Genomic DNA, 26011 nt, shown 5'->3' on the forward strand with positions numbered 1-26011 from the left:
AATTCCTGTATATCATTGACAAGACACCATGAGCTACTCTTGCAGACTGTCTACACTGCTCAGAGAACTTCATATCTGCCAGCACAATTACCCCCAGGTCCTTTTCATTCTTTACCACTGTCGGTGTGGTACCACAGAGTTGATACGTTACTCTGGGATTACTGCTTCCCATATGTAGTACTTTACATTTGTCAATGTTAAACTTCATTTGCCACCTCTCAACCCATCTGCTCAACTTTTCTAGATCCTGTTGCAGCAGTGTACTATCATTAGTGTTATTAACAACTCTGCCAACCTACATATCATCTGCAAACTTGGACATTAAGCTGATATACCATCATCAATATTATTTATAAATACAGAAAACAACAATGGACCCAACACTGAACCCTGAGGGACTCCACTAACAACATTAGTCCACAAACAAAGCCGAGAATTAGGGTTGAATTTGAAAGTGTCTGAAATTCTGCCCAGACACGATAGGAGGGAGTATATGATGAGAGCCTTGTCGATCAATTCGGCCCTGGAAAGATTGTGCAAGGCTCAAGGGGTAGAATTTTTTTCAGCCTGGACTGTACTTGTTAACAGGAGAGATTGCTTCTACAGGGATGGGATACACTTAAATAGAAAGGGTGCAAGAATATTTGCTGATGCTATCGAGGCAGTATTAGGTGGGTCGGAAAACTGCTAGCTTGGGGAGAGACAAAGACTAATAGATTGACAGTAGCCACTGGCAGAGGTGAAAGAGATTCTTGCACTGCTTGTATTAGAATGAGCCGAAGCCTGAAAAACAAGATGCTTGATATTTCAGAGACTGCTGGGAGCCATTGCGGTACAAGTAAACACATGGGTTGTGTTAGGGTAGCTAAGAATAGAAACAGGTGCAGGTATACTTGCGTGTACACCAATGCTAGGAGTTTAGTAAACAAATTTGATAAATTTGAGGTATTGCTCAAAACATCAAAGGCAGATATTGTTGGGATATCAGAGACATGGTGTCACACAGATATAAGGGATGCAGAACTGGAATTTGGGGAGTACAACGTCTATAGACAGGATAGGAAGGGGGAGGGGTTATGCTATTAGTTAAGAAACACATAAAAACCAAGGAAGTGAAGCCAGTCGACATCGCTGGACAGTGCAGTGTTCAGTCAGTTTGGTGTGACATAAGCATTGGGAGATCAAAATTGAGAGTAGGAGTGTGCTATAGGCCTAATGACTCTGATGAGTATAATAAGAAACTGTACAGGGAAATAGAGTGGGCCAGTAAATCAGAGAGTCTTATAATGGGAGATTTTAATTTCCCAGATATTGACTGGAATTTGTTGGCTGGTCACTCACACACTAGCAGGGCTTTTGTGGATTTATTGGATGATTGTTTTCTACATCAGCATGTTCGGGAGGCAACTAGAGGCAACTTGGTTGATAATCAACTGGTGATAATCAACTTGGTTTGATTATCAGCAGTGATTCTTCATGCATTAAGAATCTGCAGATAAATGAACCACTAGGTGGCAGTGATCACAGTGTGCTGAAGTGGGATTTACTCAAAGAGGTAACTACCATTAGGGGTAAAGGGAAGGGTTATTGCTTCCGTAAAGGCGACTACGATGGACTGAGACAGTATTTAAATTCTATGCATTGGGACCAACTGATGATATTACCAACAGCAAATTCAAAATGGGAAGCATTCAAAGAACTTATCTTGGAAGCTACTAGGCTTTACATAACAACTAAGAAATATTGTTCAAGGTTTAGGCCAAAATGGATGTCAGATGAACTAATGAGGCATATGGCAGAGAAGAAAAATAAATGGGATACTTACAAATTAACACATGACACAGAAGCCTATGATAGATACAAGTTGATATGCAACAAGTTACAAAGGAGGTTAGGCAGGCGAAGGCAGATTACGAGAAATCCTTGGCAAGGGATGCAAAGAAAAACAGCAAAGAGTTCTTTACTTATGTAAACTCTAGAAGGAAGGGGATGAATCAGATTGGTCCACTTGATATCGATGGGTCAACTGTTGATCCTGCTCAGGTAGCTAACAAACTAAATGAATATTTTGCATCGACATTCACACATGAGGAGTTATTCAGTGAGGGGAATGCCAGAGGTGTATTCAACTCTAGCAGTAAGCTACAGAATCTTGAAATAACTGGGAGTAAAGTGGAAGAGAAATTGTTGAAGATAAACACAAGAAAGGCACCCAGGGTGGATGGGATCTATCCAGTTATATTAAAGGAGGCAGCAAAGGAAGTAAGCAAACCCTTAGCCATAATTATGAGAGCTTCCTTGGACTCAGGGGAGGTACCCATAGACTGGAAATGTGCAAATGTGACCCCAATTCACAAAGGAGGATCAAAGGCTGACACAAGTAATTATAGACCTGTGAGCTTAACTTCTGTTCCAGCAAAATTAATGGAGGCACTGGTTTAAGAAGCACTGCAGGATTATTTAGACAAGACTTCAGTTATAGCTCGGACACAGCATGGTTTTGTTAAGGGGAAGTCTTGCCTGACCAATTTGATTGGATACTATGATGCAGTCACAAAAGAACTGGATGCAGGGAATAGCTTTGATATTATATACTTGGATCTTAGAAAGGCTTTTGATACTGTTGCACATGGAAGACTGCTACACAAATTGGAGCAGTGTGACATTGGAGGCAAATTGCTGCTATGGATAAAGGGGTGGTTGAGGGGGAGAAGACAGAGAGTGGTAATCAATGGACACTGCTCATTGTGGACTAATGTTATTAGTGGAGTCCCTCAGGGCTCAGTGTTGGGTCCATTATTGTTTTCTGTATTTATAAATGATATTGATGATGGTATGTCAAGCTTAATGTCCAAGTTTGCAGACGATACAAAGGTTGGCAGGGTTGTCAAGGACACTACTGACACTATGCTGCTGCAACAGGATCTAGAAAGGTTGAGCAGATGGGCTGAGAGGTGGCAAATGAAGTTTAACATTGACAAATGTAAAGTACTACACATGGGAAACAGCAACCCCAGAGCAACGTATCAACTCTGTGGTACTACACTGACAGTGGTAGAGAATGAATGGGACTTGGGGGTGGTTGTGCAGGCAGATATGAAGTTCTCTGAGCAGTGCAGACGGGCTGCAAGAGTAGCTCATGGAGTATTGTCAATGATATACAGGAATTTTTCCAGCAGGGATAAGGAGGCGATTATTCCATTGCATAAGGCAATGGTCAGGCCACACCTAGAGTACTGTATACAGGTCTGGAGGCCTCATTTCAAGAAGGATGTAGAGCTGCTGGAACGAGTACAGAGAAGGGCAACAAGATTAGTGAATGGAACAAAGGCTTAAGTTTTGCAAATTACAGTGTCTGGAGACTAGGCACCAGCGCGGTGATCTGATAGAGGTGTATAAAGCCTTGAATGGTTTCAGCATGCTCAATGCTGATGGGATTCTTCCTCTAGCTCAGAATAATCACCTGAGAAGGCATAAATTCAAATTGAGGAAAGACAGATGTTGGATAGACGTGCGGAAATTTGCCTTTAGCCAGCGGGTGGTTGGTTGGTGGAACAGACTTCCATCCCTTGTCGTGGAGGTTGATAGCCTAAATAAGTTTAAGGCTTAGCTGGACAGGTATTTTGAATGAACAGAGGGATGAAGTGGAAGTGGGGGTTTTTTTTTTTTTTTTTTATGCCTGATGCTGCATAAGCTTGCTTTATTGCATCAAATGCCTCTACTAATGCTAACAGCAGTGTCCATTGATTACCACTCTCTCTTCTCTCTCTCTGTCGTCTCCCACTCAAAGATCCCTTTATCCATAGCAGCAATTTGCCTCCAATGCCACACTGCTCCAATTTGTGCATCAGTCTTCCATATGCAACAATATGAAAGGCTTTTCTAAGATTCAAATATATGATATCAAAGTTATTCTTTCCATCCAGTTCCTTTGTGACTACATCATTGTATCCAATCAAATTAGTCAGACAAGACTTCCCCTTAACAGACCCATGCTGTGTCCAAGGAAGAAACCTGGGAAGCAGCTAGTCCTCTGGTGGTGGTGCACTGAACTGACTATACTCAGGAGAAGAGTCCACCAGACAGGAGATATTTCCAGAGAGCTTGCACATATTGGCCCAAAAATGAGGTTGATGCCCTGAGAGATTCCCAGGAACCAATACACTGCCCTTATAAGAAAAAAGAAAAAGGAATCCTGGCAGCAATTGGTGGAAACTTATGGAAATGCTGACCCATGGGGAATAATATACAGAATAGCAACCAACAAGCTGCCAAGAGGAAATATAGTTGAAACTACAAAAAATCAGACGGTGGCCCCCATCACTGTGTTGGCAGAGTCTGTTAATAAAGTATTAGATAGCATTATCCAGACTGAGGCTGAGGATTAAACTCCTGATCAGAGTGACATAATCAATGAAAATACACAGTATAAGAATGCCAACACTGAACCTCTGTTCACGCAGAAAAATTCCAAGCAGTTTTAACTAAAAACAATAAATGCCCTGGAATTGACCTCCTAGAAATGGAAATAAAAAATTTGCTTCATTGCTTGACAGAAACTAAATTCCCAAAAATCTGGAAAATAGCAGTGCTTGGGCTCATTTTAAAGAACCGTGAGAAACCTTCCTACAGATCCAAAATCATTAGCATTAGTAGAGGCATACGATGCAAGAAAGCAAGCTTATACTCATCTCTTCCATCATGCAGTATGACTGATGACTTTTGAGGTTATGATGGACATCATGGCAAGATCCAGTCTTCCTTATATTTCGAGGGTACAGCTCTAAAACAGTTTTCGCAGGCCAGCCACTAGTAAGTACACCAGACCGAACCTATTGTAACTCTTTAGGAGGCTTCCGGATCAGCTAGTGTATAATCTTGCTACCTCTACTCTGCCAGATAGTGACTGGAGGGAGTCCGAGTAGTGTGTAAGCGGGGAGGGGGATTGTCGAGGCCACGTTATGTCAAGGATCTGGGTATATTCATACCATGTGTACGCCATATCCAAAAACTTCATACAGCATGCCCCCCCCCGCCTCACTTTTTCTTACTATTGAATACACCATGAATTTTCAAACTGCCGACCAGGCTAGCCAGGTAAAAAAAATTGTCAAACTAATAGAATAAGCTTATCTACGAAAAGTTCTAAACCTCGCCAACACTTCCTAGTTCATTTCACAAATATATGTGGTCTCAATGATGCCCATTTCCACTTACAGTCTGCCAAACCCCATGTACTTTTTCTGACAATCTTAGTTATCAGTTGATTCAACTACTGCTCATCTCAGTTGCCAAATTATTCGCTGTATGATTCCTTTCGCCTCAAAGGTGGTACTTGTGCATATGTCTGTTCTGATATTCCCTATCAGAGACTTGGCAATTTGGAATCTACTCTCTTTGATCTTCTCTGGCTTAAAATCTCTCTACCTCATCGTGTCAAATTCATCTGTTGTCTCTACCGTTCTCCCAACTCCACTAATCACTTGGAGCTCTTTGACTTCCTCTCTTTGCAACTTGACTTTCTCCAGTCCAACATTTCCAACAGTGAGGTAATTTTCCTTGGTGATTTTAATGTTCACAACTCCAGGTGGCTTCTGTTTTATTGTCACTCCGACCCAGCTGGTTGAGATGCTGAGGCTTTTGTAATTACTAATGACCTTGCACAGATTGTTCATTTACCTACAAGAATACCAGACAGTCCTAACCTGTATGTTTTTTTTTTTTTTTCTCACAAACAACCCTTCTAAGTACACGGTCGAAGTGAGTGGTCTTTTAGGCACCTCAGATCACAACTTGGTGGTTCTCTTCTCCAATGGAGCCTTTATCTCATGGCTATTCCCATACTCATGTTGTATGGCATTACAAGAATGCAAAATGGGATGACCTACGAGATTTCTTTTCCTTGCTCGTATTACTGTTTCAAAACTTATGATGTAAATGTTTGCTCAGATCATGTCAGTGAAATTATTCTTGTAGGAATGGAATCCTTTATCTAAACCTTGGTTATCCAATAAATGTGAGAGAGAGAGAGAGAGATAATCTTTAATGCCCGTCATGGCCAAAAAGCCAAGGGTTTACATTTTTACAGCCTCCCAAAAACTTTGAGGAAAATCGAACAATTAATTTACAAAAACAAGTAATTTTACAAATGAAAACATATTTGATACAAAAGAGAGAACTCCTTACGAGAGTTAAGTCTTATTGAGCTGGTTTAACATTGAGATAAGAGCACCAGCTCAATCAGACAGGAACAGTTGCAAGGTACACATGTCATTGTCGATTAGTCCTGCTAGTCATAATTTTTTTTCGGTAAGTCCGGTCAACAGCGAATTTGTTCAGGTCGGTGTCAAGTGCCTGGGTTTGCTTGAAAATCTGCTGAGGGAGGAACCTGTCCGAGAGATGGAGTCGTGCTGAATGCGAGTAGAGCTCAGGATTGGCCCTAAAGGCAGCAGGGGAATCCTCCAGCCACAGGTATCCCAGTTGCGATTATGCCTGTTATCATCTTGACTGTTGCTAGGAGGCGTTGGTCGTCGACTAAGGCGGGAAGCCGTGGAATCCCGAGAGAGTTGGCAAGCTGCATGGTACGAATCAGAGCTGGAAGGTTGTGCTTCCTGTTGGCCCACTTTAGGAGCCAGAATTCTGTGGCAAAGAGTGGTTTCTTTATTGACGGTGCTGCTGATGCCCAAATTTCAGCAGCATAGAGTAAAGGTGGAAAGATAATTGTTCTTATGTACCTCACGGTTGTCTTTTTATCTCTAATATGAAGAAGATGCTGTTTTACTATCCACTGGAGTCTTGAAGAACGTGTGAGGAGCATGTCTATGTGCTAAGGCTGTTCAAGAGAAAAATGTTGCATATCATAATTGCTTGTTTCCAATTCTTCAGTTTCATTTTCTGCCTACACCAAAGCTCGCAACAATTGTAAAGCAGTTATTAATCAGTCCAAACTAGATTTTGAACAGGCTAAGAGTAGAAAACTTGGTTCTTGCCCTAATGGTAGCCGAGAATTTTGGTCTCTTGGCCGCAACTTTTGCCCATCACTGCTCCCACCTCTATCCAAAACAGATGGTTCTGTTGTCACTTCAGCCAAAGATAAAACTGACCTGCTAGCATCCCATTTTTCTTCCAACTCATGTATTAATGATCTTGGTAAAACACCTCCTGCCATTCCCAACATGCTCCATTCGATGCCTCCTGTGGTCTTCTGTCAAAAGGATCTCAGAAGGATTTTGACGAATCTTGATGCTAAGAAAGCTCCAGGTCCCGATGGTATTTCTCCACTTGTTCTCAAAGCCTGTGCTCCTGAACTTACTCCTATTCTTTGCCGCCTTTTTTCACTTTCTTATTCCAATGGTGTTTTTCCTTCTGCTTGTAAATTTGCTCATATCCAGCCAGTTTTTAAAAATGGTGACAAATCCCTCCCACCGAGTTATCGTACCATTGCAATTACTTCTACTCATTCTAAAGTAATGGAGAAATCAATTAAATGCCAACTCTTAAACTACCTAGAAACCTTCCGTCTGATCAATGATCACCAGTATGGATTCTGTCAGTGTTGATCCACTGATGATATTCTGGCTTATGTTACCCATTTACAGACTAATTCAATGGAAAAGTTCGGTGAAACACAAGTAGTTGCTCTTGACATCTCAAAGGCTTTCAGTTGTGTTTGGCGTAAAGGTCTTCTAAACAAGCTTCCATCTTATGGTTTGCCAAATGTTTTTTGTAATTGGTTATTGAGTTTTCTCTCTGATCGCTCACTGAGGGTGATGGTAGATGGCTCTCTGTCTTTTAACTTCTCCACTAATGCTGGTGTCCCCCAAGGTTCAGTTCTTTCCCCCACTCTTTTCCTCTTGTATATTAATGACCTTCTTCCATTGACTGGAAATCCTATCCATAGTTTTGCCAATGATAGCACATTGCATTCCACTTTCCATTTTGAGAAACTTTGCCCTGCTCAATCAGCTTCAATTTCTTGAATATCAGCTACCAATTCCTTAAATGCCAATCTCCAGGTATTTCTCCAGTGGGGCAAAGACAATTTAGTTGATTTCAATCATTCTAAAACTCAGTCTTGTCTTATATCTCGCAAAAAAGGAGTCTTTTGCTCCTTTGCTTATCTTTGGTGACACTCCGATTTCTAGGTAAGTTGATATGTCGCTTTTGGGGATTACCTAACTTCTAATCTCTCTCTCTCTCTTGCTACATGCACATTACAAATATTGCTTCCTCTGCATCTAAAAAACTTGGTTTTCTCTTTTGCTCTCGGGGTTTTTCTCCCAAACTGCCGTACAAATCGCAAATCCACCCTACCATGGAATATTATTCCCACATCTGGGGTAGTGCCTCCAAAATCTCTCTCAGGGCTTCTAGATTCCATTCAGAAGAGGGCAGTTAGGTTAATTAATGACTCATCTCTAACAAAGTTTCTACACTCACTGTCTCATAGATGTACTGTTTCTGCTGCATGTCTTTTCTACAGATACTTCCATGGGTACTTGTCTTCTGAATTGGCTTCTATAATTCCCGGTCTCTTTTTCAAAACAGTCCAAACACGTGCCTCCACCAGCAACATCCATTTACTGTCCAACTTCCAACTCACAGAACCAACTTTTCACCTTCCTCGTTTATTCATTCATCTGCTGTTTTCTGGAACAATCTTCCTTCTTACGTATTTCCTGAAAATTACAGTCTACAGAAGTTCAAGTCAATGTCAACAAATAACTTCTCTCGTCTTGTCAACCTTCAACCCAGCATGGTACTAAGTACTATAGGTTCAAATACCTCTTGTGTTTGGGTTTTATTAAAAAAAAAAAAAAAAAATCTTCCCTTTTCACCTATCCATTCATTCCAAATGTTTGTCTAGTTCTGCCTTGAATTTATTATTTGAGCCGTCAACTTCTCAAACAGATGAGAGTTTGTTCCAGCAATCAACCACACGCTGGCTAAAGGCAAATTTCAACACATCTATTCTACAACTCTTTCCTCAATTTGAATTTACCTTCAGGTGAGTAATTTTGGCAAGAGGAAGAATCCCATCAGCATTGCACTTGCTCAAATCATTCAAAGCCTTATTCACCTCAATCAGATCACCTTGCAGGTGCATAGTCTCCAGATGCTGCAATTTTCAGAATTTAAGTCTTTCTTGCTCACAGTAACCCTTTGTTTCACTCACTAATCTCATTGTCCCTTCTCTGTACTGGTTCTAGTAGCTCTATATCTTTCTTAATGTGATGCCTCCAGACATGTATGCAGTACTCAAAGTGTGGCCTGACCATTGTCTTATACAAGGGGATAATCACCTCCTTGTCCCTGCTAGAAAAATTCCTGTATATCATTGACAAGACACCATGAGCTACTCTACACTGCGCAGAAAACTTTATATGTGACTGCACAATTACCACCAAGACTTTTTCATTCTCCTTCATTTTCATTCTATCCTGAGTATAGTACAGTGCAGGTGGTATGTTACTTTGGGGTTACTGCTACCCATATGCAGTACTTTGCATTTATCAATGTTAAACTTCAGTTGCCACCTCTCAGCCCATCTGCTCAACTTTTCTAGATCCTGTTGCAGTAATGTCCTACTGTCATTAACAACCCTACCCACCTTCGTATTGTATGTAAACTTGGATGTTATGCCTGATATACCTTCATCAATATCATTGATAAATACAGAAAACAACAATGGCCCTATACGGACCTCTGGGGGACTCCACTAATAACATTAGTCCACGAAGTGCAGTGCCCATTGATTACCACTCCCACTCATCCATCCCTTTATCCATAGCACCAACTTGCCCTCAATGCCATAATGCTCCAACTTGTACAGTATTCTTTCGTGGGGAATATTATCAAAAGCTTTCCTAAAATCCAAATATATGATATCAAAATTATTTTTTGCATCCAGTTCCTTTGTGACCACATCATAGTATCCGATCAAATTGGTCAGACAAGGTTTGTTAAGGGTTCCTGCAACCCTTACCAAACCCATGCTGTGTGTGAACTCTAACTGCAGTCTTGTGTAGATGATCCTGCAGAGATTCTTTAACCAGTGACTCCATTATTTGCCCCAGAACAGAAGTTAAACTGACAGGTCTGTAATTAATCAAGTCACCTTTCAATCCAGCTTTGTGAATTGGTGATACATTTGCACATCTCCAGTATGTGAGTACCTCCACTGAGTCCAAGGATGCCTTCATAATCATGGCTAAGGGTTTGCTTACTTCCTTTGCTGCCTCTTTCTTTAACATAACTGGATAGATCCTATCCACCACAGGTGCCTTCCTTATGTTTAACCTTAACAATTTCTCCTCCACTTTGCTCTCATTTATTACAAAATCATTTAACTCCCTGTTTGTTAGAGTTTGATAAACTACTGGCATTCTTCTCCCTTGATAACTCCTTGTGTGAATAATCGTTGTGTGAATAATCGAAAGTTGCAAAATAATCATTCAGTTTGTCTGCTACCTGTGCAGGATCATCATCATCAGTCGAACCATCGAAATGAAGTGGACCAATCTGATTCACCCCCTTTCTTCTAGAGTTTAGATAAGCAAAGAAGTATTTGCTGTTGTTCTTTGCATTCTATGCCAAAGATTGCCAAAGATTTCTCTTAATATTTCACTTGTCTAACCTCCGTAGTGACTTGATTAGCTTATATCTAAATAGGCCACTGCATCTCCTGATAATTTTAAGCATTTTATGCATTTGTCTTCTCTGCCTCGCGTCTCATTAGTTCATCTGACATTCATTTAGGCCTAAACTGTGAACAGTATTTCTTAGTTGGTATGAAAAGCCTACTAGCTTCCAAGGTTAATTCCACGAATTCTTCCCATTTAGAATTTGCTGTTGGTAACATCATCAGTTGGTTCACTGTATAGGATTTAAATACTGTCTGGGACCACCACTACCATAGTTTCCTTTATGAAAGCAAAAACCCTTCTTTTTATCCCTGACAGTAGTCAAATCAGTACACTGTGATCACTGCTACCTAGTGGTTCCTTTATCTGCAGATTCTTAATGCATGAATAATCACTGCTGATAGTTAGATCAAGAGTATTACTCCCTCTGACTCTTGAACATGCTGCTGTAGAAAACAATCATTCAATAAATATACAAAAATCTTGCTAGTGTGCGAGTGACCAATCCACAAGTTCCAGTCAATATTTGGGAAGTTAAAATCCCCCATTATAAGACATTCTGATTTACTGCCCCACGCTATTTTTGTCTGTATAGTTGTTCATTATACTCATGAGAGTCATTAGGCCTATAACACACTCCTACCCTCATTTTTGCTTTTCCAGTGCTTATTTTGCACCAAAATGACTCAACATTGCACTGTTTACCAATGTTAAATGGATGCACTGCCTTAGATTTTATGTTTCTTAATTAACAGCATAATCCGTTCTCCCTTCCTATCCTGTCTGTACACATTGTACTCCTCAAATTCCAGTTCTGCACTCCTTATATCTGTGTGACACCTTCTGATATCCCAACAATATCCAACTTTGATGTCTTGACCAGCCTTCAAATTCATTAAATTTATTTACTATACCTCCTACGTTGGTGTACATGCAAGTATATATTCAACTGTTCATACTCTTAGTTACTCTAACACAACCCATGTTGTATTTAATTGTTTGATGATGACTTACAGCAGTTCTTGAAATCCCCAGCAGCTTACTTTCCAGGCTGCTGCTCATTCTTTGGCACCTCCTTAGCCAGGTTGGCAGGAGCAGCAGTGCATAGCACACGCTTCTTGATTAGACAGGGGTTCGAACCCGTGATCACCAAATACGGAGGATGTGGAGGATTAGCAACTAAGGCAATGTGGCCTTAGTTGTGCTAATGCTCCTAAAAACCAAATAACAAACAACTAACAAACAGCTATTCATTTTAATTGAAGTAGTACAATAGATTAACAGTAGCACCTGCAGGGCTACTGTTAATCTATTAGTCTGTGATTCCCCCCCCCCAATCCACCTAACACTGCCTAGATAGCATCAGCAAATATCCTTGCACCCTTTCTGATTAACTGTATCCCATTCCTGTAGAAGCATTCTCTCCAGTTAACAAGCACAGACTGCGCTGAGAAATATTCTAACTCACGAATCTTGCACAGTCTCTCCAAGGATGAATTGATTGACAAAGCTCTCATCATATACTCTCTCTCGTATCGTGTCTGGCAGAAATGTAGACACATTTAAATTGAACCCTAACTTGCCACTTTTATCAGCATTGACCTGTACATGTTACTTTTAATGTCATTAGTCGCAGTGTGTACAATAATATTATCTTTTTGTGCCCTTAAATGATGATATCTGCTCTACAATGTCATCAACTTTTGACCCCTGGCAGACATACACTGGTCTTATAATACCACCTATCCTTTTTGCACAATATATTTCCGGTTACCCTGACAATAGTCACCAACAACAACTAGCTCCTGTGGGACCAGTGCATTCTGCCTTGGGGATTGCTGCTGTGTTGCCTGATGAATAGATGCAAACTCTGGCAATGATGTGGGAAGCTAAGAATTTGATGGGCTCCAATTTAAGTCCTCTGAGAGCATCCACCCTGCCAGCAATCTCTCATAATGGCCCATAACAATGCTGAGTTGGCACCTAACATCTTCACATTGTGGGGTCCAGTTCACTCTTGTTGGAAGAACAATTGATCCTTTGTTGTAAAGAAACATTATCCAGAAAATCCATCAAGTAATTGTGTAAGATATGTAAGTATGTTTCGCCAGTAACATTGTCATCAGAAGAAATAAGGACCAATTATTTGACCAACCCATATTCTAGTTGACACCATAACTGGGGGTCATTTTACACATTAGTTACTTCCATCGAATTAGGATTACTCTCTGACCAGTTACAAAAATTGTGTCTATTGATGTAAAATACAGTTTTGTCACTGAAGAAGATCAATACTTTGCTGTTTTGCAACATCCACTCACAAAACACTTGTTTAAAATCTGTGTCTTGACCATGCAAATCCTGAACTATTATGGGTGGCTGCACTTTATTATGGGTGAAAATGATAGTTTCAAAGAATGTGCACTGTGAACATTGGTTAACTCCTCTTTCTTGACTTAACGTCCTTGACAATTTTTTTTTTGGCTGTTTGCAAGCTGTGCCAATACTATCACCAATGATTCTTCATCAGTTACACCTTTTGGTCTTTCACTTCAAGGACAGTCAGCAACACTTTTGGTTTCTTTGAAATGGTTCGTTAGTCATCCAACAGTTGATTGATCAAGTGGAAGTCAGTACAGATTTTGCCTCTTAATTCTTCGGAACTGAATGGTATGTAGCACCATTCATACATAAACAATAAGCTCACTCTGTCATGCTTAGCATTAGCATTAGTAGAGGCATGTGATGCAAGAAAGCAAGCTTATACAGCGTCAGCCAAAAAAAAAAAAAAAAAAAAAAAAACCTTTCCATTTCACTCATCCGTTTGCTCCAAATATTTGTCTAGTTCTGCCTTGAATTTATTTAAGCTGTCCACTTCTAAAACAACAGATGGCAGTTTGTTCCAAAAATCAACCACCCACTGGTTAAAAGCAAATTTCTGCACATCTATTCTACAACTGTTTATCCTCAAATTGAATATATGTCCCTCAGGTGATTAATCTGGAAAAGAGGAAGAGTCTCATCAGTATTGAGCTTGCTCAAACCATTCAAGGCCTTATATCAATCAGATCACCTTGCAGGTGCCTAGCCTCCAGACACTGAAATTTGCATAACTGAAGTCTTTCTTCCTTCCTAAAATGAGGCCTCCAGACCTGTATACAGTACTCAAGGTGTGGCCTGACTATTGCCTTATACAAGGGGATAATCACCTCCTAATTCCTGTATATCATTGGCAGTGAAGTTTTCTGCACTGCTCAGAAAACTTCATATCTGACCACACAATTACCCCCAGGTCCTTTTCATTCTTTACCTCAGTATAGTACCATACAATTGATCGTTACTCTGGGGTTCCCGCTACCCATATGAAGTATTTTACATTTGTCAATGTTAAACTTCAGTTGCCACCTCTCAGCCCATCTGCTCAACTTTTCTAGATCTTGTTGCAGTAACGTAGTGTCATTAACCCTGTCAACCTTTGTATCATCTGCAAACTTAAACATTAAACTTGATATTCCTTCATCAATGTCATTATTAAATACAGAAAGCAACAATGGACCCAACACTGAACACTCAAATTCATCAAATTTATTAGCAAACCTCCCAGAATTGGTGTACACACAAGTATACCTGCACCTGTTCTTATTCGTAGCTATCATAACACAGCCCGCTTGTTCCGCAATGACTCCCAGCAGTCTCTGAAATCCCCTGCACCTCGTTTTCAATGCTGCTGCTCATTCCAATAGAAGCAGTGCAAGAATCACTTTCACCTCTGCCAGTGGCTACTGTTAATCTATTAGTCCATGCATTCCCCCCCCCAAGCTAGCAGTTTTTTGACCCACCTAACACTGCCTCGATAGCATCAGCAAATATTCTTGCACCCTTTCTATTTATGTGTATCCCATCCCTGTAGAAGCAGTCTCTCCTGTTAACAAGCACAGACCAGTCTGAAAAAAATTTATCCCCTTAGATAATTTGTCAGCTATATTTTTAGCTCTGAAACAAAAAAGTAATATTAATTTGTAGCATTATTTGTATTGGTGCAACACTTTTGAATTGCCCAGTATTTTATTCTGGATCACACTGTTTAAATTCATTTTGTATGCTTTTTCCAACAAGTATACTGGTATCCTTTGTACAATGTTTGATATTTATTTCCATGCTAATAAATTGTCATCACATAGAACTTCATTTTAAATTTCAGACTTTAAGAGGCAATTCCTGGAGAGGAAAAGATTGTGATGATGTTAATGACAGCATTTATCCCGGACGCAAGTATGTTAAAAATTGTTTTTATAAGTAAATAATGTGAAAGCAATTAAAATATTATGAATGAATTATAAACATAATTAATATATTAGTAAATTTGGTTGAATAGAATGTAACATACATGTTTAATGTGGTTAATATAAAATTTTTTGAGAGGTACAAAGCGAAAGAGATAATGTTAATGATGGTGACTGAAGAATTAGAAAAAGAATGGCATATGATGAGTCAAATTCAAGATTAAAATCAGCTTGTTATGAAGATAACCAGCTTGTTATGTTAAATAATTTAAGTCTTATACACCGATGAACCAAAACATTATGACCAGTGAGTTGTTATGCAAATCGAAGCAACTGCAGGTTAACTATGGCGCTTGCGCAAATTTTGACATGATATAAAAAATGCCTGATATGATACTGTTCTTCAGATGGGAAAGGCAGCGGACCTAAGCACATTTGACAAAGACCAAATTGTAATGGCCAGACAACTGGGTCAGAGCATATCTGAAACGGTATGGCTGGTGCAGTGCGCATGGTCAGCCGTGGTTAGTACCTACCGAAAGTGGTCCGAGGAGGATAAACCCACGAACCGCCGGCAAGGTGTTGGACGACCTGGCTCATCGATGCTCAAGGTGAGCAAAGACTCTCCCGGATGGTATGTGGCAACAGAAGGGTGACTGTGGTGCAACTCGCCGGTAATTCGAATGCCGATGATGGGAGTAATGTGTGACAACACACAGTACATCGAACCCTGCTGAAAATGAGGCTGTGTGGCCACAGGCCACTCCGAGTGCCCATGCTAACTGCAGTTTACTGGCAACTACTGCAATGGGCACATGAGCATCAAAACTGGACCTTGAATGATTGGAAGAAGGTCATCTGGTCTGATGAATCACATTTCCTGTTGCACCATGTGGAAGGGCGGGTATGTGTGTGTCTTTTACCTGGGGAAGTGATGGCGGCTGGATGCACCGTGGGACGAAAACAAGCCGGTGGCGGCGGTGTCATGCTTTGGGCGATGTTCTGCTGGGATACCCTGGGTCCAGTCATCCATGTGCCGGGCACTCTGACGTCTACCACCTACCTAAATATCATTTCTGACCAGGTACACCCTTTCATGGCAATGGTCTTCCCCTCTGGCGATGCCGTCTTTCAGCTGGATAATGCAGCATGCCACACCGCCCGGATTGCTCGAGACTGGTTTGTAGAACATGAGGAAGACTTCCAGGTATTGCCCTGGCCTTCAAATTCTGCAGACAACAATCCCATCAAGCACCTGTGGTTTGTGTTGGAACGGCAGCTTCAATCTGCAGCATCTCAACCACAGATCTTACAGGATCTGCTGATTATGTGCTGGTAGATACCACAAGACACATTTAGAAATCTTGTTGCATCCATGCCTTGCCGGGTATGAGCTGTTTTGGCTGCACATGGAGGACAAACATCATATGAGGTAGGTGGTCATAATGTTTTGGCTCATCAGTGTGTGTGTGTATATATATATATATATATATCTTAGTTGGTAAAAAACATTTAGTGGCCACCATGATTACTTCTTTGAAATACTTCTCTTCATTAATTTCAGGAATGTTGTTAATAAAATGGTTGAATTTGAACTCTTGGTTAGGACAACTAATGCCATCAAGAAATTGGTGATGACTAGTTCCATTATGGTATGTATGATGCATTTCGGAAAGGTAGGGAAGATAGAAGGGATGGGGGGCTCATGCTTCATATCAAAAGCAGCCTGAACACAAAAAGAGCTTTTGCTGAGTCTGAAGTTATGTCTGCCAGCATAGAATCTGTGTGGTGTGTAGTTAGTTGGGAGCAAAGGAATAATGAGAGAGGGAGTAATCTACAGCCCAGAAGATCGTGAACAGTGTGATGACAATCTCTACATGCAGATGGAATGAGCAAGCAAGCATGAACGTCTTATTATGGGTGACTTTAATCTTCCCCAGATTGATTGGAATATGTGAGAGGGAAACTCACCATGGGGAAAATTTTTTTAAAATAAAAACTATATGATTTTTATTTGTACTAGCATGTTAGAGAATGTACTAGAGGGGAGAATATTCTTGGCCTGATCAATACTAACAAATCAGATGACATCACAGGGCTTAAAGTACTGTCAGGAAGTGAACATTCAATTGTCAGTTGGAAGATGAATAAACATTTTGCAGTAGTTAAAGGTAAAAACAAGGGTTTTACATTCAGAAGAGGAGACTTTGACAGTTTAAGGTGCTATATGGCATCTATTAATTGGATTGATTGCAGACGGAGGATAAATATGTTAGAATTATGAAATACCTTTAAAGCAATAATCACGGAACCCATGAATGCACATATACCATTAAGAAAATATAGTATAAGGAGGATGACAAAATGGATGACTGCAGAGCTGGCCAGTAAAATAGAGCAGAAAAAGATAGCATGGGATAGTTACAGAGCGATGAAAAGTACTGAACGTGATCTCTAATAGCACCACAAATAAGATTAGGAGGGCAAGGCTGCATATGAGAAAGTATGGCTAAGAGAGAGAGCAAAGATTGGAGAAAAGAAATTTTTCATGTATGTGAATATACTGAAGAAAGTTAATCAGATTGGACCCTTGTGCAATGGATTTGGGAAATTCTTTGATAACCCAACTGATGTGAATGAACTGAATAAGTATTTCGCATTGGTCTTTACTGGTGAAAGACCCTTCATGCTGAGTCAAGTGAGGCTGAGCCGTAGGAAATTAGTGATTTCATAATTACAGATGAGAGTTTATTAAAAAGCTTTTGAGCATAAAGGCAAGTAAGGTTCCCAGAGTTATTGACATATATCCGGTAGTCTCAGTAGTTCCTAGAGTTGAGGGAGGTAGCCAGGAAGTGTATTGCACTGTTGAGGTTAATTATGGGGGCATCTTCGGGCCCGGGAGTTATTAGCATTAGTTGAGGCATATGATGCAAGAAAGCAAACTTATACAGCATCATCCAAAAAAAAAAAAAAAAAACCTTCCAATTTCACTATCCGATCACTCCAAATGATTGTCTAGTTCAGCCTTGAATTTATTTAAGCTATCAACTTCCACAACAACAGATGGAAGTCTGTTCCAGCAATCAACTACCAACTGGCTAAAGGCAAACTTATGCACATCTTTACAACTGTCTTTCCTCAATTTGAATTTATGTCCTCTTAAGTTATTAATCTGAGCAAGCAGAAGTATGCTGTCAGCATTGAGCCTGCTCAAACCATTCAAGGGCCTATACACCTTAATCAGATCACTTCACAGGTGCCTAGTCTCCAGATGCTGCCACTTGCATAACTTAAACCTTTCTTCTTAAGCACACCCCTTTGTTCCTCTCACCAATCTTGTTGCCCTTCTCTTGCTTCTTGATTAGTCTGGGATTCGAGCCCGTGACCACCAAATACAGAGGATGCAGAAACGTCAGGGATGACCATTGATTTCCCCCACAAAAAGAGGGCGCTGACTCTCTTTAGAAAATACAGCTGCAAGTTACAGGCTCCGAAAAAAACGATAAGTTTTTGCTTTTTATTTACATAATTGTTATTTTATATTGTACTTAATACGTAGTCTTATAGTTCTAATTACGCTGGTTATTTTTATTTTTATTTGTATAAACAGTTTTTGTAATACGTAATACTTTATAAAACCGTTATTTCATTCGAATATTGCAGGCATTGTTTTTGTATATAGTGATAGGGAATTAAAATTTTTAATTGAGGTAGTTAGGTAGCTCTAACGTATAATTATAGAAACAGTAATACGCTTCACTGTTTCTATTAGATAGCGTAGTATTGACATTTAATTTAATTTAATTTATTGATCTTATTAATTTAAAATATCATGCCCCAAACTAGAGCAGTAAAGCAACGGGCACAAAGTGGCAGGAGTGCTGTGACTCGGGGAAGAACTGCGGGGGGCGATTCTCCAACGCATCACAGCCTAAAACAATGTGCAACTTGTGAAATGTTTGCCGAACTATCTGGAACGGAACATGATATTGCCATGGGGGATGTCTTTGTGTGTGTGTGTGTGCGCGATGTAAGGAGTGTAAGGAAATCAGGCGACAACTCAGCGTTGTTATGGGCCTATATGAGAGTTTGAAGGACAGGGTGGATGCCCTCGAAAGATCTAAATTGAGGGGCCCATCAGGCTCTCAGCTGCCCACATCAATGCCAGAGCTTGCACTTGGTCATCACACAACACAGCAGCAACCCCCAAGGCAGATTGCGCTGGTCCCAAAGGAACTAGTAGTTGTTGGTGACTCTATTGTCAGGGAAACGGGAAATATATTGTGTAAAAAGGATAGGTGGAACAGGACCAGGGTATGTCTGCCAGGGGCAAAGGTTGATGACGTTGTAGAGCAGATATCATCTTTTAAGGGCACAAAAGGTGATATAGTTGTACACGTTGGCACTAATGATATTAAGAGTAGGAGACCGGCAGAATTACTTAACAAGTACAGGTCACTGTTGAAAAAAAGCCGTGAAGTAGGGTTGAATTTGAAAGTGTCTGCAATTCTGCCCAGACACGATAGGAGGGAGTATATGATGAGAGCCTTGTCGATCAATTCGGCCCTGGAAAGATTGTGCAAGGCTCAAGGGGTAGAATTTTTTTCAGCCTGGACTGTACTTGTTAACAGGAGAGATTGCTTCTACAGGGACGGGATACACTTAAATAGAAAGGGTGCAAGAATATTTGCTGATGCTATCGAGGCAGTGTTAGGTGGGTCGGAAAATTGATAGCTTGGGGGGATACAAGGACTAATAGTTTAACAGTAGCCGTAGGCAGAGGTGAAGGTGATTCTTGCACAACTTCTATTAGAATAAGTAGCGACCTGGAGCGAGGGGTGTTGGGGGTTTCAGGGACGGATGTCAGTCATCGTGAAACAGGTGGGTATATGGGATGTGTTAGAGTGGCTGGGAATAGGAATAGGTGCATGTATACTTGCATGTATACCAATGCTAGAAGTATAGTAAATAAATTTGATGAATTTGAAGTGTTGGTCAAGACATCAAAGGCGGATATTGTTGGGATATCAGAGACGTGGTGTCACCCAGATATAAGGAATGCCGAACTGGAATTTGGGGAGTACAATGTGTACAGAAAGGATAGACAGGATAGGAAGGGAGGAGGTGTTATGCTGTTAATAAAGAAAAATATAAAATCAAAAGAAGTGCATCCAGTTGATATAGATGAACAGTGCACTGTTGAGTCAGTTTGGTGTGACATAAGCACTGCGAAAGCAAAAATAAGAGTAGGAGTGTGTTATAGGCCTAATGACTCGAATGAGTACAATGAACAATTGTACAGAGAAATAGAGTGGGCTAGTAAATCGGAATGTCTTATAATGGGGGATTTTAACTTCCCAGATATTGACTGGAACTTGTGGGTTGGGCACTCACACACACACTAGTCAGACTTTTGTGGATTTATTGGATGATTGTTTTTTGCAGCAGCATGTTCGAGAGGCAACCAGAGAAAGTAATACTCTTGATCTGGTTATCAGCAGTGATCATTCATGTATTAGGAATTTGCAGATAAAAGAACCACTAGGTAGCAGTGATCACAGTGTACTGACGTGGCATTTACTTAAAGATTTAATTACCATCAGGGATAAAGGAAAGGGTTTTTGCTTCCGTAAAGGCGAGTACAGTGGTCTCCGACAGTTTTTAAATTCTGTGCAGTGGGATCAACTGACGATGTTACCAACAGTAAATTCTAAGTGGGAAGCATTCAAGGAATTAATCGTGGAAGCTACTAAAAGTTTCATACCTATTAAGAAATATTGTTCAAGGTTTAGGCCGAAATGGTTGTCAAATGAACTAATGAGACTCGTAACAGAGAAGAAAAATGCATGGGATGCATATAAATTATCAAGCGACTCAGAAGCCTATGGCAGATATAAGTTAATCTGTAATCAGGTCACAAAGAAGTTTCGGCAGGCGAAGGCAGATTACGAGAAATCCTTGGCAAAAGATGCTAAGAAAAACAGCAAGGATTTCTTTACTTATATAAACTCTAAAAGGAAGGGGATGAATCTGATTGGTCCACTTGACATCGATGGTTCGACTGTTGATGATCCTGCTCAGATAGCAAACAAACTGAATGAGTATTTTGCATCTACATTCACACGTGAGGAATTATTACAGTTTGAAAATGGCAGAAGGTTATCAAATTGTAGCAGGGTGCTTAATGATCTTGTAATAACTGAGAGCAAAGTGGAAGAGAAACTGTTGAAGTTAAACGTAAGAAAAGCACCTGGGGTGGATGGGATCTATCCAGTTATATTAAAGGAGGCGGCAAAGCAACTAAGCAAACCCTTAGCCATAATTATGAGAGCATCCTTGGACTCAGGGGAGGTTCCCACGGACTGGAGATGTGCAAATGTATCCCCAATTCACAAAGGGGGATTGAAGAGTGACACGAGTAATTACAGACCAGTTAGTTTAACTTCCGTTCCGGGTAAAATAATGGAGTCGCTGGTTAAAGATGCATTGCAGGATCATCTAGACAAGGCTGCAGCAATAATTCAGACACAGCATGGGTTTGTTAAGGGAAAGTCTTGTCTGACAAATTTGATAGGATATTATGATGTGGTTACAAAGGAACTGGATGCAAAAAATAATTTTTATATCATATATTTGGATTTCAGCAAAGCTTTTGACACTGTTGCGCATGAAAGACTATTGTACAAATTGGAGCAGAATAGTATTAAGGGTAAGTTGCTACAATGGATAAAAGGATGGTTGAGTGGGAGAAGACAGAGGGTGGTAATTAATGGGTGCTGCTGCTCTTCATGGACTAATGTTATTAGTGGAGTCCCACAGGGTTCAGTGTTAGGTCCTCTGTTGTTTTGTATATTTATCAATGATATTGATGAAGGTATATCAGGCTTAGTGTCAAAGTTTGCAGATAATACAAAGCAGATGATACAAGGCAGGGTTTTTAATGACAGTAATGGCAGTGTGCTACTGCAACAGGATCTAGATAATTTGGGCAGATGGGCTAAGAAGTGGCAACTGAAGTTTAACGTTCTCACAGTACTGCATATGGGTAGAAGTAACCCCAGAGAAATGTACCAACTGTGTGGTACTACACTTAAGGTGGTAGAATATGAAAAAGACCTGGGAGTAATCATGCAGTCAGATATGAAGTTTTCTGAGCAATGCAGACAGGCTGCCAGGGCAGGTCATGGGGTTTTGTCAATGATATATAGGAATTTTGCTAGCAGGGAAAAGGAGGTGATTATCCCTCTGTATAAGGCAATGGTCAGACCACGCCTTGAGTACTGCGTACAGGTCTGGAGACCTCATTTTAGGAAGGATGTAGATTTACTTGTGCGGGTACAGAGAAGGGCAACAAGATTGGTGAGGGGAATGAAGGGATCCTCTTACCAAGAGAGGCTTAAGTTCTACAATTTGCAATGGCTGGAGAAAGGCACCTGCATGATCATCTGATTGAGATGTATAAGGCCTTGAATGGGTTGAGCATGCTGAATTCTGATGGGATCCTTCCACTTGTTCAGATTACGAACCTAAGGGGGCATAAATTCAAATTAAGAAAAAGCAGATGTAGAATAGATGTGCGGAAATTTGCCTTTAGCCAGCGGGTGGTTAATTGCTGGAACAAACTTCCATCTGTTGTTGTGGAAGTTGATAGCTTGAATAAATTTAAGGAGGAACTGGACATGCATTTGGAGGGAATGGTGTGATTTTTTTTTTTTTTTTTGGCTGATGCTGCATAAGCTCATACATTTGCTTTCTTGCATCACATGCCACCACCACCACCACTACTACTACTACTACTACTACTACCACTACCACTACCACTGCATATCCCCGAAGTAATATGGCCTTAGTTGCTAATGCTCCTAAAAAAAAAAAAAAGTTGCCCTTCTCTGTACTCGTTCTAGCAACTCTACATCCTAAAATGAGGCTTCCAGACCTGTACACAGTATTCAAGGTGTGGCCTGACCATTGCCTTATACATAGGGATAATCACCTCTTTGTCTCTGCTACCAAAATTCCTATATATCATTGACAAAACTCTCATGACCTGCTCTGGCAGCCCATCTGCACTGAGTCCATGGAGACCTCCCGTGGATCTAAAGATGCTCTCATGATTATGTCTAAGGTTTTGATTACTTCCGTCGCTGCCTCCTTCAGTATAACTTGATAGATTCCATTCACCCCCATGTGCCTTTTTCATGATTAACTTCAACAATTTCTCCTCCACTTTGCTCTCAGGTATTACAGAATCACTTAGCTAACTATTAGAGTTTGATAAATATCTAGCATTCCCCTTCTTGAATAACTCCTCATATGTGAATATAAATGCAAAATACTTATTTAGTTTATCAGCTATTTGAGCAGGATCATCAGTAGCCGAACAATCTATGTTAAGTAGACCAATCTGATTCATCCCCTTCCATCTAGAGTTTACATAAGTATAGAAGTCTTTGCTGTTTTTCTTTGCATCCTTTGCCAAAGATTTCTCGTAATTTGCCTTCACCTACCTAACCTCCTTTGTGACTTGATTACAGACTAGCTTATATCTGCCGTAGGCTTCTGTGTTGCCTAATAATTTAAATGTATCCCATACATTTTTCTTCTCTGCTACCAGCTTCATTAATTCATCTGACATCTATTTAGGCTTGAACCTTGAACAGTATTTCTTAGTTGATATGAAAAGCTAGTAGCCTCCAAGATGAATTCCCTGAAGGCTTTCCATTTAAAATTCACCATTGGTAACATCATCAGTTGATCCCAATGTGCAGAATTTAAAAACTGTCTGAGACTACTGTAGTCACCTTTACGAAAACAAAGAAAAAACCCTACCCTTTACCCTTGATGGTAGTTACATCTTTAAGTAAATCCCACATCAATACACTGTAGGTGCCTCCGTAGCCAAGTGGGCAGAAGCAGCAGTTCGTAGCACGTTTATTGATTAGACCGGGGTTTGAGCCCATGCCCAACAAATATGGAGGATGCGGAAAGGTCAGGGAATGACCACCGCATATCCCCGGAGCAATATGGCCTTAGTTGCTAATGCTCCTGAAAACCAAATAACAACATAACAACAACAGTACACTGTGATAACTGTCACCTAGTGGTTCCTTTATCTGCAAATTCTTAATGGATGAATAATCATTGCTGATAATCAGGTCAAGAATATTACACCCTCGAACATGTTGCTGTAGAAAACAATCCTCCAATAAATCTACAAAATTCTTGCTAGCATGTGAGTGACCAACTGACAAGTTCCAGTCACTATTTGGAAAGTTAAAATCCCCCATTACAAGACATTCTGATTTACTGGCCTACTCTATTTCTCTGCACAACTGTTTGTTGTACTCTTCAAAGTCATTAGGCTTATAACACACTCCTACTCTCATTTTCCCTTTCCCAGTGTGTATGTCACACCAAACAGACTCAACATTCCACAGTCCACCCATGTCAACTGGATGCACTTCCTTAGATTTTAGGTGTTTCTTAAATAACAGCATAAACCCTCCTCCCTTCTTATCATGTCTCTCATTTCTGTACACATTGTACTCCCCAAATTCCAATTCTGCACTGCTTATATCTGTATGACACCATATCCCAACAATATCTGCCTTTGATGTCTTGATCATCACTTTGCGGCTGTTACTTTGTGCCGTTGCTTCGCCGCTCTAGTCTGGATCATGATTTCATTTAAGTATAATTTAATTAACAGTGAAATTTAATGAGATTAATAAATTTTACTGATTAATTGATAATACTATACAAACTAACAGATTTCTGATACAGTGCTACGTATTTCTCTATCTAGTAGTAGTAGTGGCATGTGATGCAAGAAAGCAAGTGTATGAGCCTATGCAGCATCAGCTAAAAAAAAAAATCACACCATTCCCTCCAAATGCCTGTCCAGTTCCTCCTTAAATTTATTTAACCTATCAACTTCAATAACGACAGATGGAAGTTTGTTCCAGCAATTAACCATGTTCCAGCTGGCTAAAGGCAAATTTCCGCACATCTATTCTACATCTGTCTTTTCTCAATTTGAATTTATGCCCCCTTAGATTTGTAATCTGAACAAGTGGAAGGATCCCATCAGAATTCAGCATGCTCAACCCATTCAAGGCCTTATACATCTCAATCAGATGACCATGCAGGTGTCTTTCTCCAGCCATTGCAAAATGTAGAACTTAGGCCTCTCTTGGTAAGAGGATCCCTTCATTCCCCTCACCAATCTTGTTGCCCTTCTCTGTACACGCTCAAACAAATCTACATCCTTCCTAAAATGAGGCCTCCAGACCTGTATGCAGTACTCAAGGTGTGGCCTGACCATTGCCTTATACAGAGGAGCAATCACCTCCTTTTCCCTGCTAGCAAAATTCCTATATATTATTGACAAAACCCCATGACCTGCCCTGGCAGCCTGTCTGCATTGCTCAGAAAACTTCATATCTGACTGCATGATTACTCCCAGGTCTTTTTCATATTCTACCACCTTAAGTGTAGTACCACACAGTTGGTACATTTCTCTGGGGTTACTTCTACCCATATGCAGTACTGTGAGAACGTTAAACTTCAGTTGCCACTTCTTAGCCCATCTGCCCAAATTATCTAGATCCTGTTGCAGTAGCACACTGCCATTACTGTCATTAAAAACCCTGCCTTGTATCATCTGCTTTGTATTATCTGCAAACTTTGACACTAAGCCTGATATACCTTCATCAATATCATTGATAAATATACAAAACAACAGAGGACCTAACACTGAACCCTGTGGGACTCCACTAATAACATTAGTCCATGAAGAGCAGCAGCACCCATTAATTACCACCCTCTGTCTTCTCCCACTCAACCATCCTTTTATCCATTGTAGCAACTTACCCTTAATACTATTCTGCTCCAATTTGTACAATAGTCTTTCATGCGCAACAGTGTCAAAAGCTTTGCTGAAATCCAAATATATGATATAAAAATTATTTTTTGCATCCAGTTCCTTTGTAACCACATCATAATATCCTATCAAATTTGTCAGACAAGACTTTCCCTTAACAAACCCATGCAGTCTCTGAATTATTGCTGCAATCTTGTCTACAT

General features: G+C 40.3%; 1 protein-coding gene across 1 annotated transcript in view; it reads left to right on the top strand.

Annotated features, from left to right (window-relative positions):
- The first annotated feature begins 14848 nt into the window (after positions 1 to 14848).
- LOC150074884 (acyloxyacyl hydrolase-like) overlaps positions 14849 to 26011 on the top strand; it is a 154028-nt gene continuing 142865 nt past the window's right edge. Inside the window, exon 1 of the mRNA XM_090389413.1 lies at positions 14849 to 14915. The gene's annotated coding sequence lies outside the window, so the exon portion shown is untranslated. The remainder of the gene's footprint in view (positions 14916 to 26011) is intronic.

The sequence above is a fragment of the Mastigoproctus giganteus genome, unplaced genomic scaffold (assembly GCF_048544385.1).
Source record: "Mastigoproctus giganteus isolate SK-2022 unplaced genomic scaffold, ASM4854438v1 scaffold_16, whole genome shotgun sequence".
NCBI lineage: Eukaryota > Metazoa > Arthropoda > Arachnida > Uropygi > Thelyphonidae > Mastigoproctus > Mastigoproctus giganteus.